At 46.9% G+C, this 18,729-nt stretch overlaps 1 protein-coding gene across 1 annotated transcript in view; it reads right to left on the bottom strand.

Annotated features, from left to right (window-relative positions):
• LOC119436395 (choline O-acetyltransferase) overlaps window positions 1–18,729 on the bottom strand; it is a 222,309-nt gene that overhangs the window by 109,918 nt on the left and 93,662 nt on the right. The window lies entirely within an intron of this gene.

Raw genomic sequence — 18,729 nt, 5'->3', positions numbered from 1 at the left:
TCGGCGACTCAGGGGGTATGGTTGTGTCGGCATGAACAATGAGTTTATCGGCAACGTGAGGAGAGCCGGTCAGCAGTGATTCACATAGTGGTAAAAGCGACACTTCGGCACGCGAACAGTCAATAACAGCATGATGACGTGACCGAAAATCCCAACCAAGGATGAGGTCGTGAGAGCACGATGGTAGCACGAAAAACTCAATTATGTATAGAACTTCGTTGATGACGACACGGGCCGTGCACACAGCTGAAGGGTGCTGCGCGCTGGCAGTGGCGAGCACAAGGCCCGAGGGAGCTGTAGTCACTTTTCGGAGTTTGCGACGAAGGTTCTCGTGAATGACGGAAACGGCGGCTCCGGTATCAACTAGCGCAACTGCGGGTACTCCCTCTACAAAAACGGTAATAACATTTTGCGGCGAAGATGGAGGTCTTGAGAACGTCGATGTATTTGCAGTTCTTGCCTCAGGAACTGCACCAGTCAGTTTCCCGCTTCAGTGGGAGCTCGACGACGCAGGGGTGAAATCGAACGCTGACGAGGGGAAGGGGAACGACGAGTTTCTGATCGGCGATCGGTTTCAAGACCTCTCGGTGAAAACGGAGACGCGGCGGCGTATTGTGGTGCGTAGGTGGGCGTTTCAAAGGTGGTAGGCGTTGTTGGGGCGCGGCGGCGACAGAAGCGCGCCACATGGCCAGCAATGCCGCAGGCGAAGTAGATAGGCCGGTTGTCTTCAGTTCGCCACGTCGAGGTTGGACGAAAAAACTGCGGTGACGGTCGGGCAACTGGAAATGAAGCCGGATGCATGGGCGATGAAAAGGACGCTGGCGGCGGAGGAGGCCGTGCAACCACGGCTGCGTAACTGAGCGGTAGCGACGTAGGGTGATTGGGAAAGTCGGTATAGGGCAGCGGCACACTCATAGGATTGGGTGGGGAGGTTGTAGGAGCTGCAGGAAGTGCTTCAGATATCTGATTCCGGATGGCTTGCTGTAGCGTTGGACTCAAAGCTGCCGAAGGTGCGTCGCTATGAGGCAACAGCGATAGCTGCCTGGCCACCTCTTCACGAATAAAAGCTTTTATATGTTGCGATAGGGTCGAGTTGGGCAGATGGTCCGCAGAAATCGCAATGTTCGAGACAGAATCGGCATGCTGAATGTTCTGGCGGGCGATGGAACGTTGGCGGCGCAGCTCTTCAAAGCACTGACATAGGTTAGTAAGGACGGGTATACGCTCGTTGGGCTTTTTGCCAGCAGCATCTGGAATGCGCCGTCCTCTATGCCCTTGAGGATATGCTTGATCTTGTCATCCTCTGACATGGTGGGATTTACCCGCTTGCACAAATCGAGAACATCCTCGATGTAGCTGGTGAATGTCTCTCCAGGCTGCTGTGCGCGCTGGCGTAGACGCTGTTCAGCGCGTAGCTTACGCACAGCGGGGAGATCAAAGACTTCGGCAAAAAGTGTCTTAAATGCTGACCAGCTTGAAAAGTCTGATTCTTGGTTGAAGAACCACAGTTTGGCTACGTCGGCGAGGTAGAAAGACACGTAGGAGAGCTTAGACTGGTCGTCCCATTTGTTATGGGCATTTGTTACACGTTCGTACGATGAGAACCAGTCTTCCACGTCGTGTTCGGCGGTCCCACTGAAAATGGGTAGGTCGCGATGAAGAGGGACGCCGGCGCAGACGACAATGGCAGCCGGCGGCGCAGGCAACGAAGTGGCTGCATCAGGCGTAGTGCCGAGCGACAGTGTTGGTGTTGGCAGGGTTCGAGTGCGGAGCTCCAGGACTAGGCGAAGGATCTCAGCAACCTCCACCAAATGCGACGAGGTTTATTGTCGTCGATAACGTTGCAAGAACGCTACATAAAGGTAGGCACTGCAAGGGCTTTTCGTAGCACGGGGCTCACTCGCGATCAAGGCACGATACTTCGTCTTCCTCTTCAGTCGGCACATACACAGGGGCGGCCTCTGCTTCATTACACTGCTTACAGTCAAAGGAGAAAGAAAGCCCGAAGTGCAGAAATATCATAATGCAGAAAGTTTCGTCTACATTTTCGAAAATTAGCGGTCGCTTCAGAACACCCCGCCGAAATCGTTTTTGGATACGGTGTGAGCGCCAACGATCACATAATGATGGTATTCCAACATTTTTAACTCTGCAAAGATTGCCGTTATCGTGAAACGTCACACACGGTTTCATTCGAGAGTAGTACTGAAATAACATAATTTCGTCCTTAGCATGTCAGGAAATGCATGGTGCACGTCGTTTTCGCATAAACTTATTCCACTACACGCCGCCTCGGAGAACTATACTCGCAGACCTAAGTTACGGTCGTCGTTGTTTAACCGTCATTCTCTCTCGCGAACGTCGGCTTTAACGAAACTACGAAAGAAGCACCATGTGTGCGCAGACATATTCTCATCTAAATGGGAGTTTGTTTTTCAGTAGTTGCCACTGGGGGAACTGAGGGTAAATTCACCCTCATTTCACGTCTTTCACTTCACCGTCCTGTCACTAAGGGCGTTGATGAAGATGTCGCGCCACTGCTGATAATTCACGGTTGTTGAGAAATATGGCGGCCAATTTAGGGGCTCACGCTGCCTTTTACGCCTGTGGTCTGTATTTTTGGCTTCCACGCACCTCATACGGCCATCTGCCTTTCTTCTCTTCCTTTCTTGTTCATTTCAATATTTTAGATGAACCTTTTCTTCTTTTTTTCCCCTTTCGGGTCGTTATTCTCCATTGTTACCGATTAGGCCACAGACTGGAAATTTGTCTTTATTTCAAAAGTTTCTCTAGGGGCATAAATAATGACACAGGGTGTTTCAGCGAACCTTTAAAAAATGTCTAGAGGTTGCCTGTGGCAGATAGCACAATTATAGTTCATGAGTTGGTGTACTCGAAGAGGCGGACATTACTTGCACAACAAATTGAAATACACAATCGACTAATTCACAAAATTCACTAATTAGGTTTTCAACTAATCACCTGATGGCCCATATTGCAATTTACAAATTGCAGCCGTGGAGTTTGCAAGGCGGATCTACTTGGAACAAATTCTCAGGATGACACCAGTGTCGAGATATTAATTTCCGATATAAATTTTATTAACAATAAAAGTGAGCCAGCTCCACGCTTTTTGAACTGCATAGGTTATACGAAGTCGGATTACATCATTCAAATGCATGTAGATTTTTGCGCAAGCTGCATGCTTTTGCCGATGGAGAGGAAGCTTATACGTCTGCGAGCAGTAACGGAACGACGAAGGCATCACCATTCTAAAATAAGTCATGGTTAGCCATGAACAGACCTGCACACAGATAAAAACTGTACACACGATAAAAGGCATAGTACAGTAATCCGGCTTCATGCAGCTGTGTCCAGTATGCGCGAAGGAAAATACACATGCAGGAGACGGCTCAGCGACAGTTCCTAAATTACTGGTCGGGGCCTCCTTCTACAAGTTCTTTCGACGTTAAAGCTTGTCCCCCACTACCGAACGTACGTTTTTAGTGTAAAAGCAGTTGAAGACATTACAAGACAGTGAGCGGGATAACGGCTTAACTGTTAAAATAACTACGCAGGAGACCAGGTATGTCTCCAAGTTAAGAATCGCTGCGGCTGTCCGAAAGGAAACCGCGAAATTTCTGGTGGCACTCGTACTTCGGTAACATCATTGGCCGTCTCCCTGGTACAAACTGCGCTATTCCACCGGATATGACAGACCACCGTTCGCGCTTGCTCATAGCGCACACGAGAGCTGTGCGAGGGTTGTGCAAACGCGACGTGTAGTACGACGTTGAGGACATTCGCTTCCAGTTGCCAATCATTAGCGCGGCTGCACAACTCTACGGAGAGACACTGACGGGGCGATGCCGTCAAGTTGACGGGCTACGCCATTTTCCTGAATGTTTGGTCTCAATGAGCTTATTTTATGATGTCATTACTACGCTGAGTGCTTCTCCTCGTAATAGCTCCTAACCAGCGCGCGAACAGTTTGGTCACTGTATGCCTGCAAGGTTTGCGCAGCGGTTTGTCATCGTCAACCGAGCGGAGAAAGAAGTTGCAGCTGAGAGCTGTAGAAAAACGTCCTTCATAGCAGGTGGTTAGCTTTGTTTGAGTATTCGCTGGACAGGCGGGACGACGTTGGCATGGAGAGGGGAGCTCCAGTATTGATTTATAGCCTTTTTTTCAGTTTATTTTTTTTTCTTTTGCACATTCTCTTGCAGACACACGCACACAAAAGTCAATCTGCGGTCGATGGGTTTGCGTGTTGTCCCCCGTGTGTACCGACGTCCTTTACAGTGCATTTCCCTCGCGGTCTCCTCCTTTCCGAATCTCATCGCGGACTTGTTTGTTAGTCGCTTCCGAGTGCTTCCCTCCCATCCCCCTTCCATGTGGCACGCTACCTTTCCGGCTCTGCGGCTGCCACCGTCAATGCTGCGCTAGTGCCAGTCTGCTGTCAGACGTCATTGATCGCGTAAGCCGCACGACGATACGTATTCGCGTTTTAGAAAGAACGGTGTTTGGACGCCAAAATGGGATATAGTTGGAGTACATAGCGGTGATTGTCTCGTTTCAGCCATTTACGTAAATATAGTGTGTGGTTCCTAGTTAATGAAGTGCCAATGCGAGACAGTTATTGACCGTGAGTCTACCCCGGGGCAAAAAAAAAAAAAAAAAAAAAAAATCTGGATCGCACCTGTGACGTGTTGAACTTGTTGCCAGTTTTTATATTGTTCTTCATCGTGAATATGAATAAAAAATAATTACTTCATTTGCTTCAGAAAATGTTCGTTCCTTCAGTATTACTAGTTAATTCCTAATTGGGCATTTTGTTCCTCTTGGTTATTTCGAGGTTGACAAGGCAGCAACAGTGACGGCTCCTACTTTTCGCTTAAGCTTCTCAATTAGAGGCAAAACGTGTTATTTTAAACTCGTGTAGTAGGAACTGCGAGGTGCGTTACACAAAAAATGCTACATGGCTTGCTTGATTTTGGCGCATGTATACCGCCATTAGCATTAAAAAAATTTGTATAGCACGTTTTGGGATGGCTTTGCGTTCTTGACCTCCACTGTGGCGAGCCCGCCATAAACCCGCATCTTATCAAAACTTGGATCCAACTTGGACGAGAGGGAGCGTCCAGGAGGGAAAAGGGAGTTTTTATGATACTATTTTTCAGCGCATGAAACCTCGTCCACGCGAGAATCTCGCAGGTATTTGAGAGCTCGTCTCCCTTTGCTGGTGGTGGTAGACAACTTGCAACTGTTAATGGATCTCAGAAAAGTGGTGTAAATGGTGTGATCTCTTACGGTGGATGGCGACGCCTGTGCTGGAGGGGCTGACATGTCTTTCCTCGGACACCTAACACAGCTTGCCTCAACTGCGGCTACGGCTCATTAGTGTACTCTCGTGGCGGTACTCCGATTATAAAGAAACGGCGAGGCTTCGTTTATCTTCCCCAGGAAGCAGGCCAGCGATGGTGTGCTTTTAAGCTATAGGAGCGTAAACAGCCATCAGGGCGACAAGTCATTTTTTTTTGTTCGCAACCTGACATGACATAAACCAGCGCACAAAAGCGGGATTCGTTTCGCATGTCATCCTAGCAGTTTCCGACACATGGCCTTTGAGTTAAAGCCCGCCCATCCGACTAGCTGTCACCAACGGTCACGCTGCTTTCTACAATGGGACGTCGAGCTTAGATGAACGCTGCAGTTACTGCTTTTTGCTTCGTTAATTGCCTATAGCTTGGGGAGAAAAACTTAGGAGACTTAGGTGCACAGAGAAGAGCCGAATGGATCATTACGTATCACCTCTCCAAGAAACTTATGGTGGTGCTCGATAACCTCTCCTGCTCGAGACACTTTGTTATTTACAAAATTTCAACCAAATTGCTCGCCGGCCCTTTCTCTGTCGTTCTTATGGTACAATATGCTGCAAAGAATGAAAGGGATGCTTCAGCCTTCGTGCGCTTTCGCACCAAATACTTGACGCTGTACATTTAGTACAAATTGATGTGTTCAGAAGGAAAACAAAAAAATATCGTCTTTTGCCCGTGGTCAGAGAGAGACGAAGTTAAATGCTGCGCGGCTTTATTGATAAGCTGAAGATGTTAGCCTGGTGATAGTATTCCATGCCACTCTAACCCCTGTATTCTCACACAATCCTCGACTCGAAGCTCTTCCTGCATTCCACCGAATTAACTACAGCGCCACCCCTCGGCTGAAGAAGACGCTACGCTTGTCAGGAATTACCTGCAAGCGTCAATGATACGCAGTGATCACTTCTGTTGAGGGGTGTCACTGTCATCAAATCTCCTGAGTCGAGGTGTCGTGTTGAGTCAAGGAACGTTCTAGAATGCCAGGATAAGTGCTGGGTGAAAAATAGGATATACAGAGTGATCACACAGACATACAAACATCACAGGCATCCAGGGACGTTCATGGATGCCGCGATCGTTTGTTAGACTATCACAAAAGCCGTGGTCTCCTTAAATATTTATATTTCACGTGCTCTTCCTTTTCCCGTAACGATAAGACTGTTCTTTTGCTTCACTGCTTGATCGCAGGTTTCATCCGCTTCTTGGTGTTTGCCGGTTTCTGTGGTGCGTATACGCTTATAATTCCTGTGGACAACAAATTACATGCAACGACAGCAGGCACTACTTCAAGAGAACCCCTCTTTTCGATGTTTTCTGTGCGAACTAAACAGGACAACCAAGAAAAAAAAAGGAAGGAACAAAAAAGAACAAAGAAAACGGCAGTCCTGATTAGGTCCAATTAGACGGTCTAATCAGATTTCCTCGGAGGCGGAAATAAAGATTACAAGCGTGGAGAGGGACATAAATAACGCAATTACTTCGCCAGTCGATTGCACTTCGGGCGGGCGTGTGGAACCGCCTGACCGAGCGGTGCGAGTCAGCTGACCGAGAAAACGTGCTTAGCTGGCGAAAAGTTCACGAAACGATGATTCGTGATCGGTAGGACGTGAAGCAAAATGAAGCAAATAAAGCGCAATTAGACATTACTCTTTATCGTTATGCACGCATTGCTCTTCCTCTCTCTTCGTGTCTTGGAATCTTAGCACAATTTGCTCGCAGAGAGAAATTTACCAGCCTAAGGTTTTGCTGGTTGTTTATCCAACTTGGATATGTATACCAGGGCACTCATATTTTCGTTAGACGTCGGGCCGCATGCAATGTAATCCCGTCTCTCAGCGAGCTACTGTCTGGCATGCTTCCGGAGAGAGTAGAAGGATTAAACGCATCATTTCCTTAGGCAACGTCACTTACAATGACGCACAACCTTAATCGTCATTACTTTTGAGTGCACTTATAGTCTTAGCTAGTAGCGGTCAACGTAAACCCGTTACTTCCCTTAAACGCTAATAACTGGAAGAAGGTGCATCGCGCCTTTCGAATGACGTCTTCTCCACCAACCACGACCAAGTACTTTTTTCCCGGCGCTGGTGCTTTCATTGGCACACGTTAGCTCTAGTTGATTTATCTGCAAAGCTCCCTGCCATTGCAAAAGGAACCATTGAAAAAATTTCATCATAAATGCAGAGGTAGTAACGTGGCGCTTATTGTTTGCTGTCATCAGCTTCCTCAACGCCACATGACATTGCACCGAATTACCCATGTTCCGAGTCCTATATGACTTCTACGCATTACTGGAGGCTATAAGTTAAATTAATTAAATTATGGGGTTTTACCTGCCAAAACCATGATCTGATTATGAGGCACGCCGTAGTGGGGGACTCCGGAAATTTGGCCCACCTGGGGTTCTTTAACGTGCACCTAAATCTAAGTACACGGGTGTTTTCGCATTTCGCCCTCATCGAAATGCGGCCGCCGTGGCCGCGATACGAACCCGCGACCTAGGCTATAAGTGAAATGCGCACCCACTTATATCAGTTAAAAATGGTGAACTCTTTCGAGACTGCATTTTCCCGTGTTTTTTAGTGTTTCTTTTTTTTTTGAAAGGATTGTTTTATAGTGGAGAAAATAAAGGCCAATGAAGGCCTTTTGAAATTTTGCACCAACACCACAGGGTCGATACGTTGGTGTGATGTCACTGATTTTAAATAGATATTTTTCTTGTGTCATTGGGCTGTTTTTGTTTTGTTTTGTGCTCAGAACGTTTTCAGAACTTGCTAGATAGGTTTAATCCTTGGTTTCTTTAGAATACCTGTAAACATTGTTTAACAACAAACAACTTGTCTCATGGAGGCGCTGCCAAAATTTATTATGTATTCTACCTGTACAGGGACACCACCATTATGTCACGTGTAGGTATTGCGGCAACTTCAAGATGGCGCTGCTTCTCTTCTTGCGTTATAACATACTTTCTGGCTTAACAAGCTCGCGACAAGAGTGATTTCTTTGGCATTCTGCAACTGTTATTTAGGAATCCAGCTTAACTTAGCATACCTCTTTTGTGTGCCGGGACTTTCGGGTTCAGGGAGGAACCGATCATTCTCGCGACACCGTCAGCGCGCAAAATCCGGTTGCCCAACCTACACCATGCCTGCGGTGCGGGCTCCTATACCAGAGCTCGAGATTATACGAGCGCTCAAGTGGCTTGCGTAAGGCTGCTTTGAGGACGGTGTTCGCTGCAATAGCGGCAGTACCACAAAAGCATTATTCTAGCCGAACAATCTAGCCGTTGTTTCGTAAGCGCTCTCCATTTCGCGGGTCAGAATGGAGAGCACGTGCGAAATATTTGTCATCTTCCAGGGGAAAACAGAATGGCCTTCGTAAAAGAAAGTGCCGCTCATCTGTGAATTCGTAACACTACACAATCCCTGCGTTATGTATATCGCACTCACACTGCGAAATAACTTGCGAGTTACTTTGATAAAAACGTAATTCATATCTGTGTAGCCAAACAACGTTGCGCGTGCTAAAGCACATCCCATCGACGCTGAGTTCCTCGCCCGAAGATGTGACAGTTGACGTTTTTTTTCCTTGCAAAGTGATGGAGGGAAACCGCGCTTCGCACTATGGCCTCTTTCATAACCCATGCATAGCTCTGGGACGGGAAACATGATAATTAGAATTAGATTTCGACATGACGCAAGCGCGCCCGGTGCTTTTGGATTGCGCAAACAAGCACAATGATAACCAATTTGAGTTATGAGGTTTTCAAACTATTTCTTCTTGTGCTTTTTTTATATTTGGGGTGGCTGACTGGTTGTGGCCTTCTGCAGAGCATCATATTGTGTTTTCGATCCCTAACCGCGTTGGTCACACTCTCACATTACAAATGTTTTTACGCAATTTGTGATTCGGCTGTCGCTACTCTTCGTGTAGTTTCTCACGTCTCTTATATAATATACCAATTGGCAATGTATGACTTGTTTATTTGTTATTTCTGTTTGGTTTACTCTTGTGTTTTATGCACAAGCACATATCTTTATGCACAAGCACAGATGAGTGGCCATGTTTTGTGGGGATTTACAGTGGAACTGTTGTTGCGACTAGATGCCATGTCTCCTCCATATGTCAAGAAAAGTTCATGCAGAATCATTATAGCTACTGCAGTGAAATTTCGAGGGAATGTTTAGTACGGCAGGGTAATGTATGAGCTGAGGTAAAATTGGTGGGATAACTAGCCCCATTGTGCGACATTAAGAAATTTCTGTAATTGGCGCTTATGTCAATTTTAGAACTATCAGACAGATCAGTAGGAATGACTCGGTAGGAATAATGTATTTTAAGGGAAATACGCTTGATAAATGTCACACATGTTGCGGCTTTGTAGACGTCTTTGAAAATGATAAATTTTGTGCTACTATGTTCTTTTTATGCTTGCCGGGGGACTAAGACGTTTGCCACTTGCGAACTACTAAACGCATCAAGACGAAGCTGCGTAAAAACAGAAGTGTGGGCTAGGAGAAACATGCTGGAGAAATATCAAAGTTGTAGGTATATTGAGGGCACTGTACGAAAACAGCGACCTTTAAAACGCTGGTTTTTAGAAGCAAACTAAATTTTAGCATTTCGCTGTTAGCAACCGGCTTAATATACCTGCTTTAAACGCTGCACACGTATATGGGAGACCCTCTGCGCTTAGAATAGACTTTAGCAGTTTAACTTTGAGAGCATAAATAGTAAGCGGTTGCGCGCTCAATACCTCCGGTGCAAGACCTCTAACTAAGCGTTGAGGCGGTGACGAGGGTGCGTGAGAGCTGCGAAAATGTTCCTCACAGCCGGAAACGCCTTTCTGGCGGGAAAAAGTTCCGAAGCTATCATAAGGAGCGCGTCGGGAGCAGAGGCTTCATCTGCTGGCAGGTAATTGCTGGTATGCCTTTGAAAAAGTTAAATTCATCTTCATACTCCTCCTTCTCCTCCAGCGGCTCATTTGACTGAACTATGCTTCGCTGGAGTTTGCGTTGTCATTCTACAAGGTCGCACAATTCCGCAGCTTTTTTTTTCCCTTGATATGATAAACAACAATATTAAATGACAATACAGGAAAATTTATTGATCGACAGAGTCCAATTGCATTTACGGAAGGGTAATTGTTTCTTGATGAACGTGGTATATGTGCAAAAATCAGGTGAACGCATTAAATAAGTGGCTACATACTCAGGCCTTTGCAACTAGTTCTAGAGTGAAATGAATAATATTTCTGTAGGTGCATTATACCTATGAAATATGGTGTACAAGTGCAGAATAGAGGAGGCAACATGAAGAGGAAGACAAGAAAGAAACAAAAACGAAATCTAGTTGTCCAATGTCTCCCGCGCGCATGGAGGAAGAGACAGAGAGAGAGAGAGAAAAAAAAAGAAACAACAAGCTGTCTGAGGACAATGGCTCAAAACCGAGGCACAACCTTCTCCACGGTGTGAGCCAATTATAAATCTTCAAGCAGCAGGCAAGGTGTTGGGCCTCCCGATAAAGTCCAAAGACAAATACGATTCGACAAAGGTAGAAGAGAGGGAGGAAGGCGGAGGCGCTCACGCTTTCACAGGGACGACAAATTGCTTCTACCGCGTGACAAATAGGACGACGTGCGTCGCGTCGCGGCTACCGGTGCTCGGTCGGTGTCGGAATCTAGACAGATAAGAACCTCTCCCTGGGCACCACTCTGAGGGAAAAAAGAAAAAGTGAGACAAGCTACCGTGTTTTCCAAACGCATCGGGACACCCTTGACACCTCAGACGTAGGTGACGAGGAAGGGGATGGTCAAGACAACCTTCCAAGAAGAATCATTGGCGTTCGCTTAAGAAAATGTAAAACCGAATGGGAAACAAAAGCAAAGTTCTAAACAAAAAGCGGAAATTGGCTTAGATTGCTGCGACAAAGGCGCACGAATAATCTGCCCGAGTTTCATCGTCGATAAGAAGGATGGGACGTTGTCTAGGGTGAGAAACAAACAGAAAAAGAGATAGGAAGGGAGAAAAGGATATAAAGAGACAGAAAGAGAAAAAGAGATTTGCCAGAGAGGAGTTCCCGGTAGTAGCTACGCGTTCAGCCGAGGTCAGACGTTGAGGCAGGGTGGGGATTGTCTTCAACAGTCCTCCCAGGGGTGCCTTGAACAACACCGCTTTAATTAAACCCATTACGACGGTTCTAGCGTAGAGAAAATGGGGGCAGAATAAAAAAAGAAATGAAAAGGAAAGAGAGGAAGCAAAAGGCAGATACGAAGAGAAATTGCAAGAGGCCAACATTTTGCGATACGCCTCCGGCGCAACGAGCGTGGCCCTTCGCTCTCTCACCAGCGTAGACCACTGTCCGCCATCCTGCAGCGCCTCTCTTCCTTTTGTTTCTCGCTCTCTCTCCCTCCATCATTCTCTTGCTGATTCCCTTCGTGCTCAACGGTGGACGGCGCATTATTCGCCGGCGGCATCCCAGATTCCCCTAGGGAGGCAAGGGAGAAGGCACGGCCGTTCCCCATGCCCGCAGTCGGCCATGCCGACTTGGCTCCCGCGGCCACCCCGCGAAACTCCCCGAGGGGCACTTTTGTGCAGTGCGCGCGCGCCAGAGGCAAGGCGCAAGTCGGAGGGACCAAGCGAGGGACGGTGAAGTCGAAGGATCGGTGGGAAACTTGTCAGAACAGCGACCTGTGTTTGCCAGCTCTCTCCAGTGGTGTCAAGAAACACACACACACACGCACAGACACACACGCACACACGCAAACACGCACACACGCACACACACGCACACGCACACACGCGCACACACTGTGCTCGCTGCCACAGGCGATATTTAAAAATTCTCTATCTTCTAAAAGTAAATACCCCGTATAAGAAAACGAAGCATGTCTGACGGCAGAATAAGCTGGCATTTCTTTAACTTGTAATTACGAAGACTCACTAGACTCACTAGAATAATCACGAAGACTCACTAGACTCAATAGAAGACTCACTAGAATCCTACCACTTTGGTTCTCCTTCAAATGATTCTGCAGCCACACGAAGTAAAATTGCTTATCATTGACGCAATCAATTATCGATGGTCATCGTAATTCCTGACCTAAGGGGTTATTAGCCCTTGAATCGACAGGCGCTGCAAGTATTTACATCAAGGCGAAAAAAGAAGATAATGAACAAAAGTACTAAGCACAGATCGAAATCAGGACAGAGTCCATAATATCTCTCTAGCCAACCAACGCAACTCCCGCTAGGATATTCACTAAATCAAACGCCGTCTTGACCTGTATGGCAGTATATCTTGCTAGAATGAGGTCATCAGGTCCCAATGCTTCGAAAAAGGAGCTCATTCTGGTATGTACGTACGTATGTATGTATGTATGTATGTATGTATGTATGTATGTATGTATGTATGTATGTATGTATGTATGTATGTATGTATGTATGTATGTATGTATGTATGTATGTGTATGTATGTATGTATGTATGTATGTATGTATGTATGTATGTATGTATGTATGTATATATATATATATATATATATATATATAGAGAGAGAGAGAGAGAGAGAGAGAGGAGAGATCGCAGCATAAGTGAATAAGGTGTCATTCGTATACAGCACGTCTGCTTTTTTCTTATGCCTTGTCTTCTTGCGGCGTAACTTTATGTTTTACAAATATATGAAACATATGTTTGTGAGGTTTCAACCCAGCAAAGTGCAGCACTCGCGTCCAATACACAACAAATGGTGAATTGGCGTTGCAACGTCGAACGAAAAAGAGTTGTCAAAGTCGTTCAACAAAACAGTTATGCTGCGAATAGCACCGCTCGGCGCAATGGAACACCCAGCGTGTAGAAATTCCTTTTTTTGAAGTCATTGGGGCGTTGAGAGAGTTAATCGATACACTAACTTTGAGACCGAATTATCACTCTTATCACAAAAGGAAATATTCGCGTAAGATGCATCAGCAGCATGCGGATTGCTTGCTTCCCCAATAACGCAAACTGGTTCCTCTTGCAGACAAGACACACTAACACACGCAGTACGAGAGGCAGTCTGATAACGCGTTGTATTATGGCCCGTCTTGTCTAGGGCTAGCTGCTTCTTTTACTACAGATTGTTCGTGACAAATTCCTTTATTCTTTTCCCATAAAGATAGCAATCATAACTGCTGTCTCTGAAATGGCTCTCGCCATGCTTTAGGAGACTGCGACAGATAAACCGAGCCGAAGGAAAAGCGAAGGCGAAGCGGGCGAGATTAGGGGCCACCGAAATCACGCTCCCGTTCTTTTTTTTTTTTTTTTTCACTCTTCTCCCTCCTCGGTTTCTCACTGTAGCTCCACTTCTGTGGCGCTGCAATTCGCCTCCCGCGTGTGCTCCCATAGCGCTGCCCCCAAAGGACGCCAACGATCCCTCTTTTCCCCAAAATGTTATTATCGGGATCATCTCGGCGCGGGTCCCTGAAAATGAGCGGCCGGAGCTATTTTTCTATCTGCTTCCTTTTGTCCCTCGAGGGGATTGCTCCTCCCCAATTGGTGTGGCGACTATGGCAGGCAGGCCCGCCGAGTGACGCTAGGATTCCGCGGCTGACGTGAAGGGATTTCGCTCGCGTCAACGCAATATCATCGAGGATTACTATCGTCTAGGCGTTCTCCCTCTCGTCGACGATGATATCTGTGACGTGATAAGACACGTCGTTGTGAGCATCGACCTTGATACGCCTGGCCAATGAAAGAAACGACGTCTACGTCCCAACCACTTCTTGTATTTTATTTTATTTTTCAGTTTCGTGCCGGTGAAGGTCGTATTTTTGAGAGACCTAATAGGAGGGGGGGGGGGGTGCATTCTATGTTTTGATGTTGCAAGAACCTTCTCATCTGCCCACACACGCCAGGTAGAGATACTCGAAGCAAATTTTCCGAAGCAACTTATCCACCACGGATAAAAGGAACGCGATTTTTCAGATTGAGTTTACAGAGTCGTAATGGTCATTCAAAAACGAAGGATGAGCGGCTACTCTCCAGCTTTGCAACTCGGTGAATACAATGTGAGTGACTAACAGTGCTCGTGCATGGCCAAGCTAGTGAGCGATGAATGTTTGAAACGAAGGACTGCAGCGCACCACAGCGTCGTAAGGACGTGCTCTTCTACAGCCATTATAATGAAAGTGTAGTGCAGGGGATAGTGAACTGCCGTCAAACCACTGCTTCACCAAAGGCACATCTTATATTCTGCGCTCGAATAATGAATCACGTGCAATTGTTCTCGAATGCCAACTGCTCATAGTAGATAATTATTTTCTTTATCCGAGACTGCCGCGAGCGGTGAACAAACTAGCTGCATACAAGAAAATTTCCCGGCCGTCAGTAAGTGAGCCATTCCCCAAGCAATAGCCACTGCCGGCGCCAATGCTGCGGTAAAGTTCTGAATGGGCAGTGTGCAAAAAAAAAGAAAAAAAAAAACATGCAGGGGCCAAGGCTTAGAATCTTTGATGAAAAGTTTGTCGTTGTGCCGTTATAGCGTTTGGTGCAAAGCTGCACCTTACGCTAAGAGTTCTAACGAATCCCAAATAATAGAATTCAGAAACTTTTACTGCGTGGACGTTATGATGAAACTAGTCCTGATTTGTTTATGCTTTAACACAATGCTGCAGTTATGCGCCTTTGATCTTCGGCACTGAGACTTAGGTGTTACGGAAGGACAGAAGGGCTACGTAGGAACTATATATGGCTAAATGCTTGTCGCCAACAAGGAACACGGCTGTAGTAGCGTAGCTGGGCTACTTTCGTGCAGCTGAAGCTTATTATGACGCATGCACTTATGTGTACCAGTCTTCATTAAATAGTCGCATCGGTTCGTTTCATAGGCGTGCTGTGCATCCTACTGGGACGACGCTTTCCTGGCGAACCATGCTAAAGATGTCGGACCAGGAAAGTCGCGCGAGCCGTACAAATGAAATGATTGCAATTGACCTTGCATTTTCAATATGAGCTGACATGCTACGCTGAGATAGACGACTGCGGCCGTGTATTGCCTACATTGATGGCAATTAGTGTCGCAATCGATAGTAAACAATTATCTAATGCAAATACAAACACACGTGAGGAATAAGCAACACTATAGGACGACACTATAGCAAGGCAGTTGAAGTACTTTATACGCTCCTCTTTCACGCTGAATAAATCCCAGGGCTACACACACTCTGTTCTATCGTGCGACTTGAATTCGCTTTGTGCAACTTGAATCCTATTTTTTTTTCGACATTTCTACGTTTCACATGTTACAGTTTTATATTTTACGTATCGGCGTACATGCATCCGCATGCATGAAGAATGAAAGATGGTGGCCCGGGAATGTTTTGCAGCGCTGGAGAGGCAGAGCCAGAGTAGGCACATGCAGAGTGCGTTGATAATGACAACAGCAGCTTCGACACTAAATGAAAGTGGCGAATGGGAGGTTACATTGAAATGGTGTGCAGGGCGAAAGCCTCTCGTTTGAATCATCCCAGGCAGGAGCTGAGACAGTGACCGCGGGAGAGAGAAAATACTTTCGGCATTGGAAGCTCGTCAGTTTTTCAAATAGAATCGTTCAGAAGATGCCGATTGTGGAAGCAGTAGTACGGACGACGTGGTTCGAATACATTTAGGCAGCTCTGGAGTGTGAACACTGTCTGAAGCTGGTCAGCGGAGAGGAAATTATGCCACTAAGTTAAAGATGGCAGAAACTACTGCGTCGACTTAATGCCCTCGCTAGGGTGTAAAGGATGATAGGGAGGGAGGGATGTAGCTACCACAAATATGAAGGGACAACACGTAAGGGCCACAATAATAAATGAATTGTGAAACCTCCCGACATGCAGTAAACATGTACTTAACATGTTAAAACAGCAAGAGAAAACACACCACGCAGTAACAATCAGTGTGTTACCTAGCGTAGGCATAACATATGTTACTGATCGAAAATGTTTTACCTTTCTCTAGGGCTCAACAGACGTGTGGCGGACACCCACCTAAAGAGCTTTGTATCGTACAGCCGTGAGTGACACTGATTGGCGCGTACTATGGAAATAACCACACAAAAAGAAAAAAAAAAGAGGGGAGGGTGGTTTCTGCGGGCACGCTCCTTCGGAGCCGATGGCGCATATTCGTCGTTCGTTTCACGCGTGCCCCACGAACGCGGACGGCGGCCGAGTTCGCGCGCACTCCTACAAATGAGCCGACTCAGATACGCAGGGAGCGTTTTGACACTACGCAGGCCGACCGTGCCAGAAACCCGAGTTCACACGACCAGAGCGCGCTGTTCTGCAATACTTGCAACCCCAGCCGCACGCCCCCGTTGCTCGCGGTTTTCGGGGACCGCGGATAATGTTTCGCAATACTCAGCGGCCCCGCGCTGCCCGTCTCTCGTTTCCCCTCAGCTTGGCGCCTGCCGCGCGTCCCTTCTCGCGCCGTCTCTGGCGCGTTTCTCTTGATTTTTCTCGAGCCTCGCCGCGCCGTTTATAGTTGAGAAAACGAGCCCCAGATGGCCTCGCCCTACATGCGCGCTCCCAGGAATTAGCGCGTCTGGGTAACGCGCCGCTGCTGTAATCTAATTGGACGAAGCCGGCGCGCGTGAATGCGGTTTTCACGCGCATAGAGCTGATCAAGTAGCCGTGGGCGGACGTGCAGCTGCAGACCTCGCATGCGTTTGGAAGCGTAATGATGGCTTTCGCGCGCGCACATGGTGCACCGAATGAGTGGACTCGTATTTGCGCACGTGGCACTGTGCTCTCTCATTTCGCAGCAAGCTCGGCATTGTAGAATTACGCAATGCGTATTTTAGCGAAAGCTTCTCGGTCAAAACGTGCTGAAAAAGGAAAACCCTAGTGTAGTGTAGTGTAGTGCCGTCGCGAGTGAATCGGCTGTCGCGGTGTGCCTGCTCACTGTTCGATAATAGATAATCAGGTAGCCTGGCTTACATCATATTGGACGTATAGTCAGATTATGAATAGGCGCTTTTTCGCTACCAAATTATGCAAGTGGCGACTCGACTAACGAAGTGTGCGTTGTTTGGTATATCGTGGCTGTGGCGAAATGCCTATACGTATAGCGCTTCACAGCGGTATATGATGTGGTTTCTCCCTCGCTCGGTCGTTTTGATGTCCGCCGGTGCTGTCGCTGGAATCTCAATATCGTTTGTGAGAAAATTATAACGTAAAGGAAATTCCCACTGTGCCGCGAAGAGTCAAACATATAACCAACAGATTGGCAGTCCAGGATTTTTACCTTTAAGCCATTGTGCCAATGGAACAGCAGTAGATAATTTTGATCCTGGAGAGGACGAACACGCCAGCAGCCGTCATGATTGGCTAACGCCCGTGCCGCAACGTGCCGCATGAGACAGATTGCCTGCGCCAGCCCATATATCGCGAAATGAAAACACGTATACAGCTGCGCTTAAATAGCGCCTTAGGGAGTATCGTAGTCGTCGGTGAATTTTTTCCTCTTTGTATTGTTCTCACTTCTTTTCGTAGCCGATGCGGCTACGATCTTTACAATCGTGCTCCTACTTTCTCTAGCCAGAAATTTCGCGGATGTTTGCACACTTAGTAGATAAAATGGACCATCGCTTTCTCTTGCACATTCGGAACATTTCATCATGGAACTACCCTTCACAATCAGGGTGTTGTTCACTGCCATACATACCCTGCATTGATGATGTACAACTGGATCTGATTTGTTCAGGCCTCGGAGAGCCTTGATTGTGCAGCGTTGGGGGTGGGCTAAGCTACGTTTTTTTTTTCTTCTTCGCCTCAAGGCTTGGAGGAAGCTGATCATGTCGAGGTGGCCTGACGACGTCACGATAACGGCGGCTACTTAATGATGACGTCTACGGCCGCCATCGTCGTCGGCGTAACGGTAACGATGGACGGACACAGTAAACACAGTTTCGAGCTTTTCGCCATTCTGTCGCAGTAAAAACCGTGCCGCTTCCAAAATTGCTTGCAGTTCTTTGGCCACTGTTGTAAATTGACAATGATTTAACAACCCATTATACTCCACAACGAATTAATAAGAAAACCAAGCGCTGAAGTATGCTTGCTGCTTGCAAAATCAGTGTACACTTGTTTCTTACGGCACACTGGATGTACTTTTCATACATTACAACTTATATCAGGACGATTAGTGGAACACTTTTTCTTAATTTTCTCATTACCGACAAGTGCTTGTAGTTCTGTAGTTCAATAATCCATGGAGGCAACTATTTGTCACAGTGTTTATTAAGAGGAACGATCGAATGGCACCCAGCCATTTTGCAAATCTGGAAGGAAGTCATTTCCTAGTGGCAACAGCTCCTAAAGCCGAAGACAAGTATG

The sequence above is a fragment of the Dermacentor silvarum genome, chromosome 1 (genome assembly GCF_013339745.2).
Source record: "Dermacentor silvarum isolate Dsil-2018 chromosome 1, BIME_Dsil_1.4, whole genome shotgun sequence".
Lineage (NCBI taxonomy): Eukaryota > Metazoa > Arthropoda > Arachnida > Ixodida > Ixodidae > Dermacentor > Dermacentor silvarum.
Note: the sequence above shows the minus strand (reverse complement) of the source record. Positions and strands in the feature narration are given on the sequence as shown.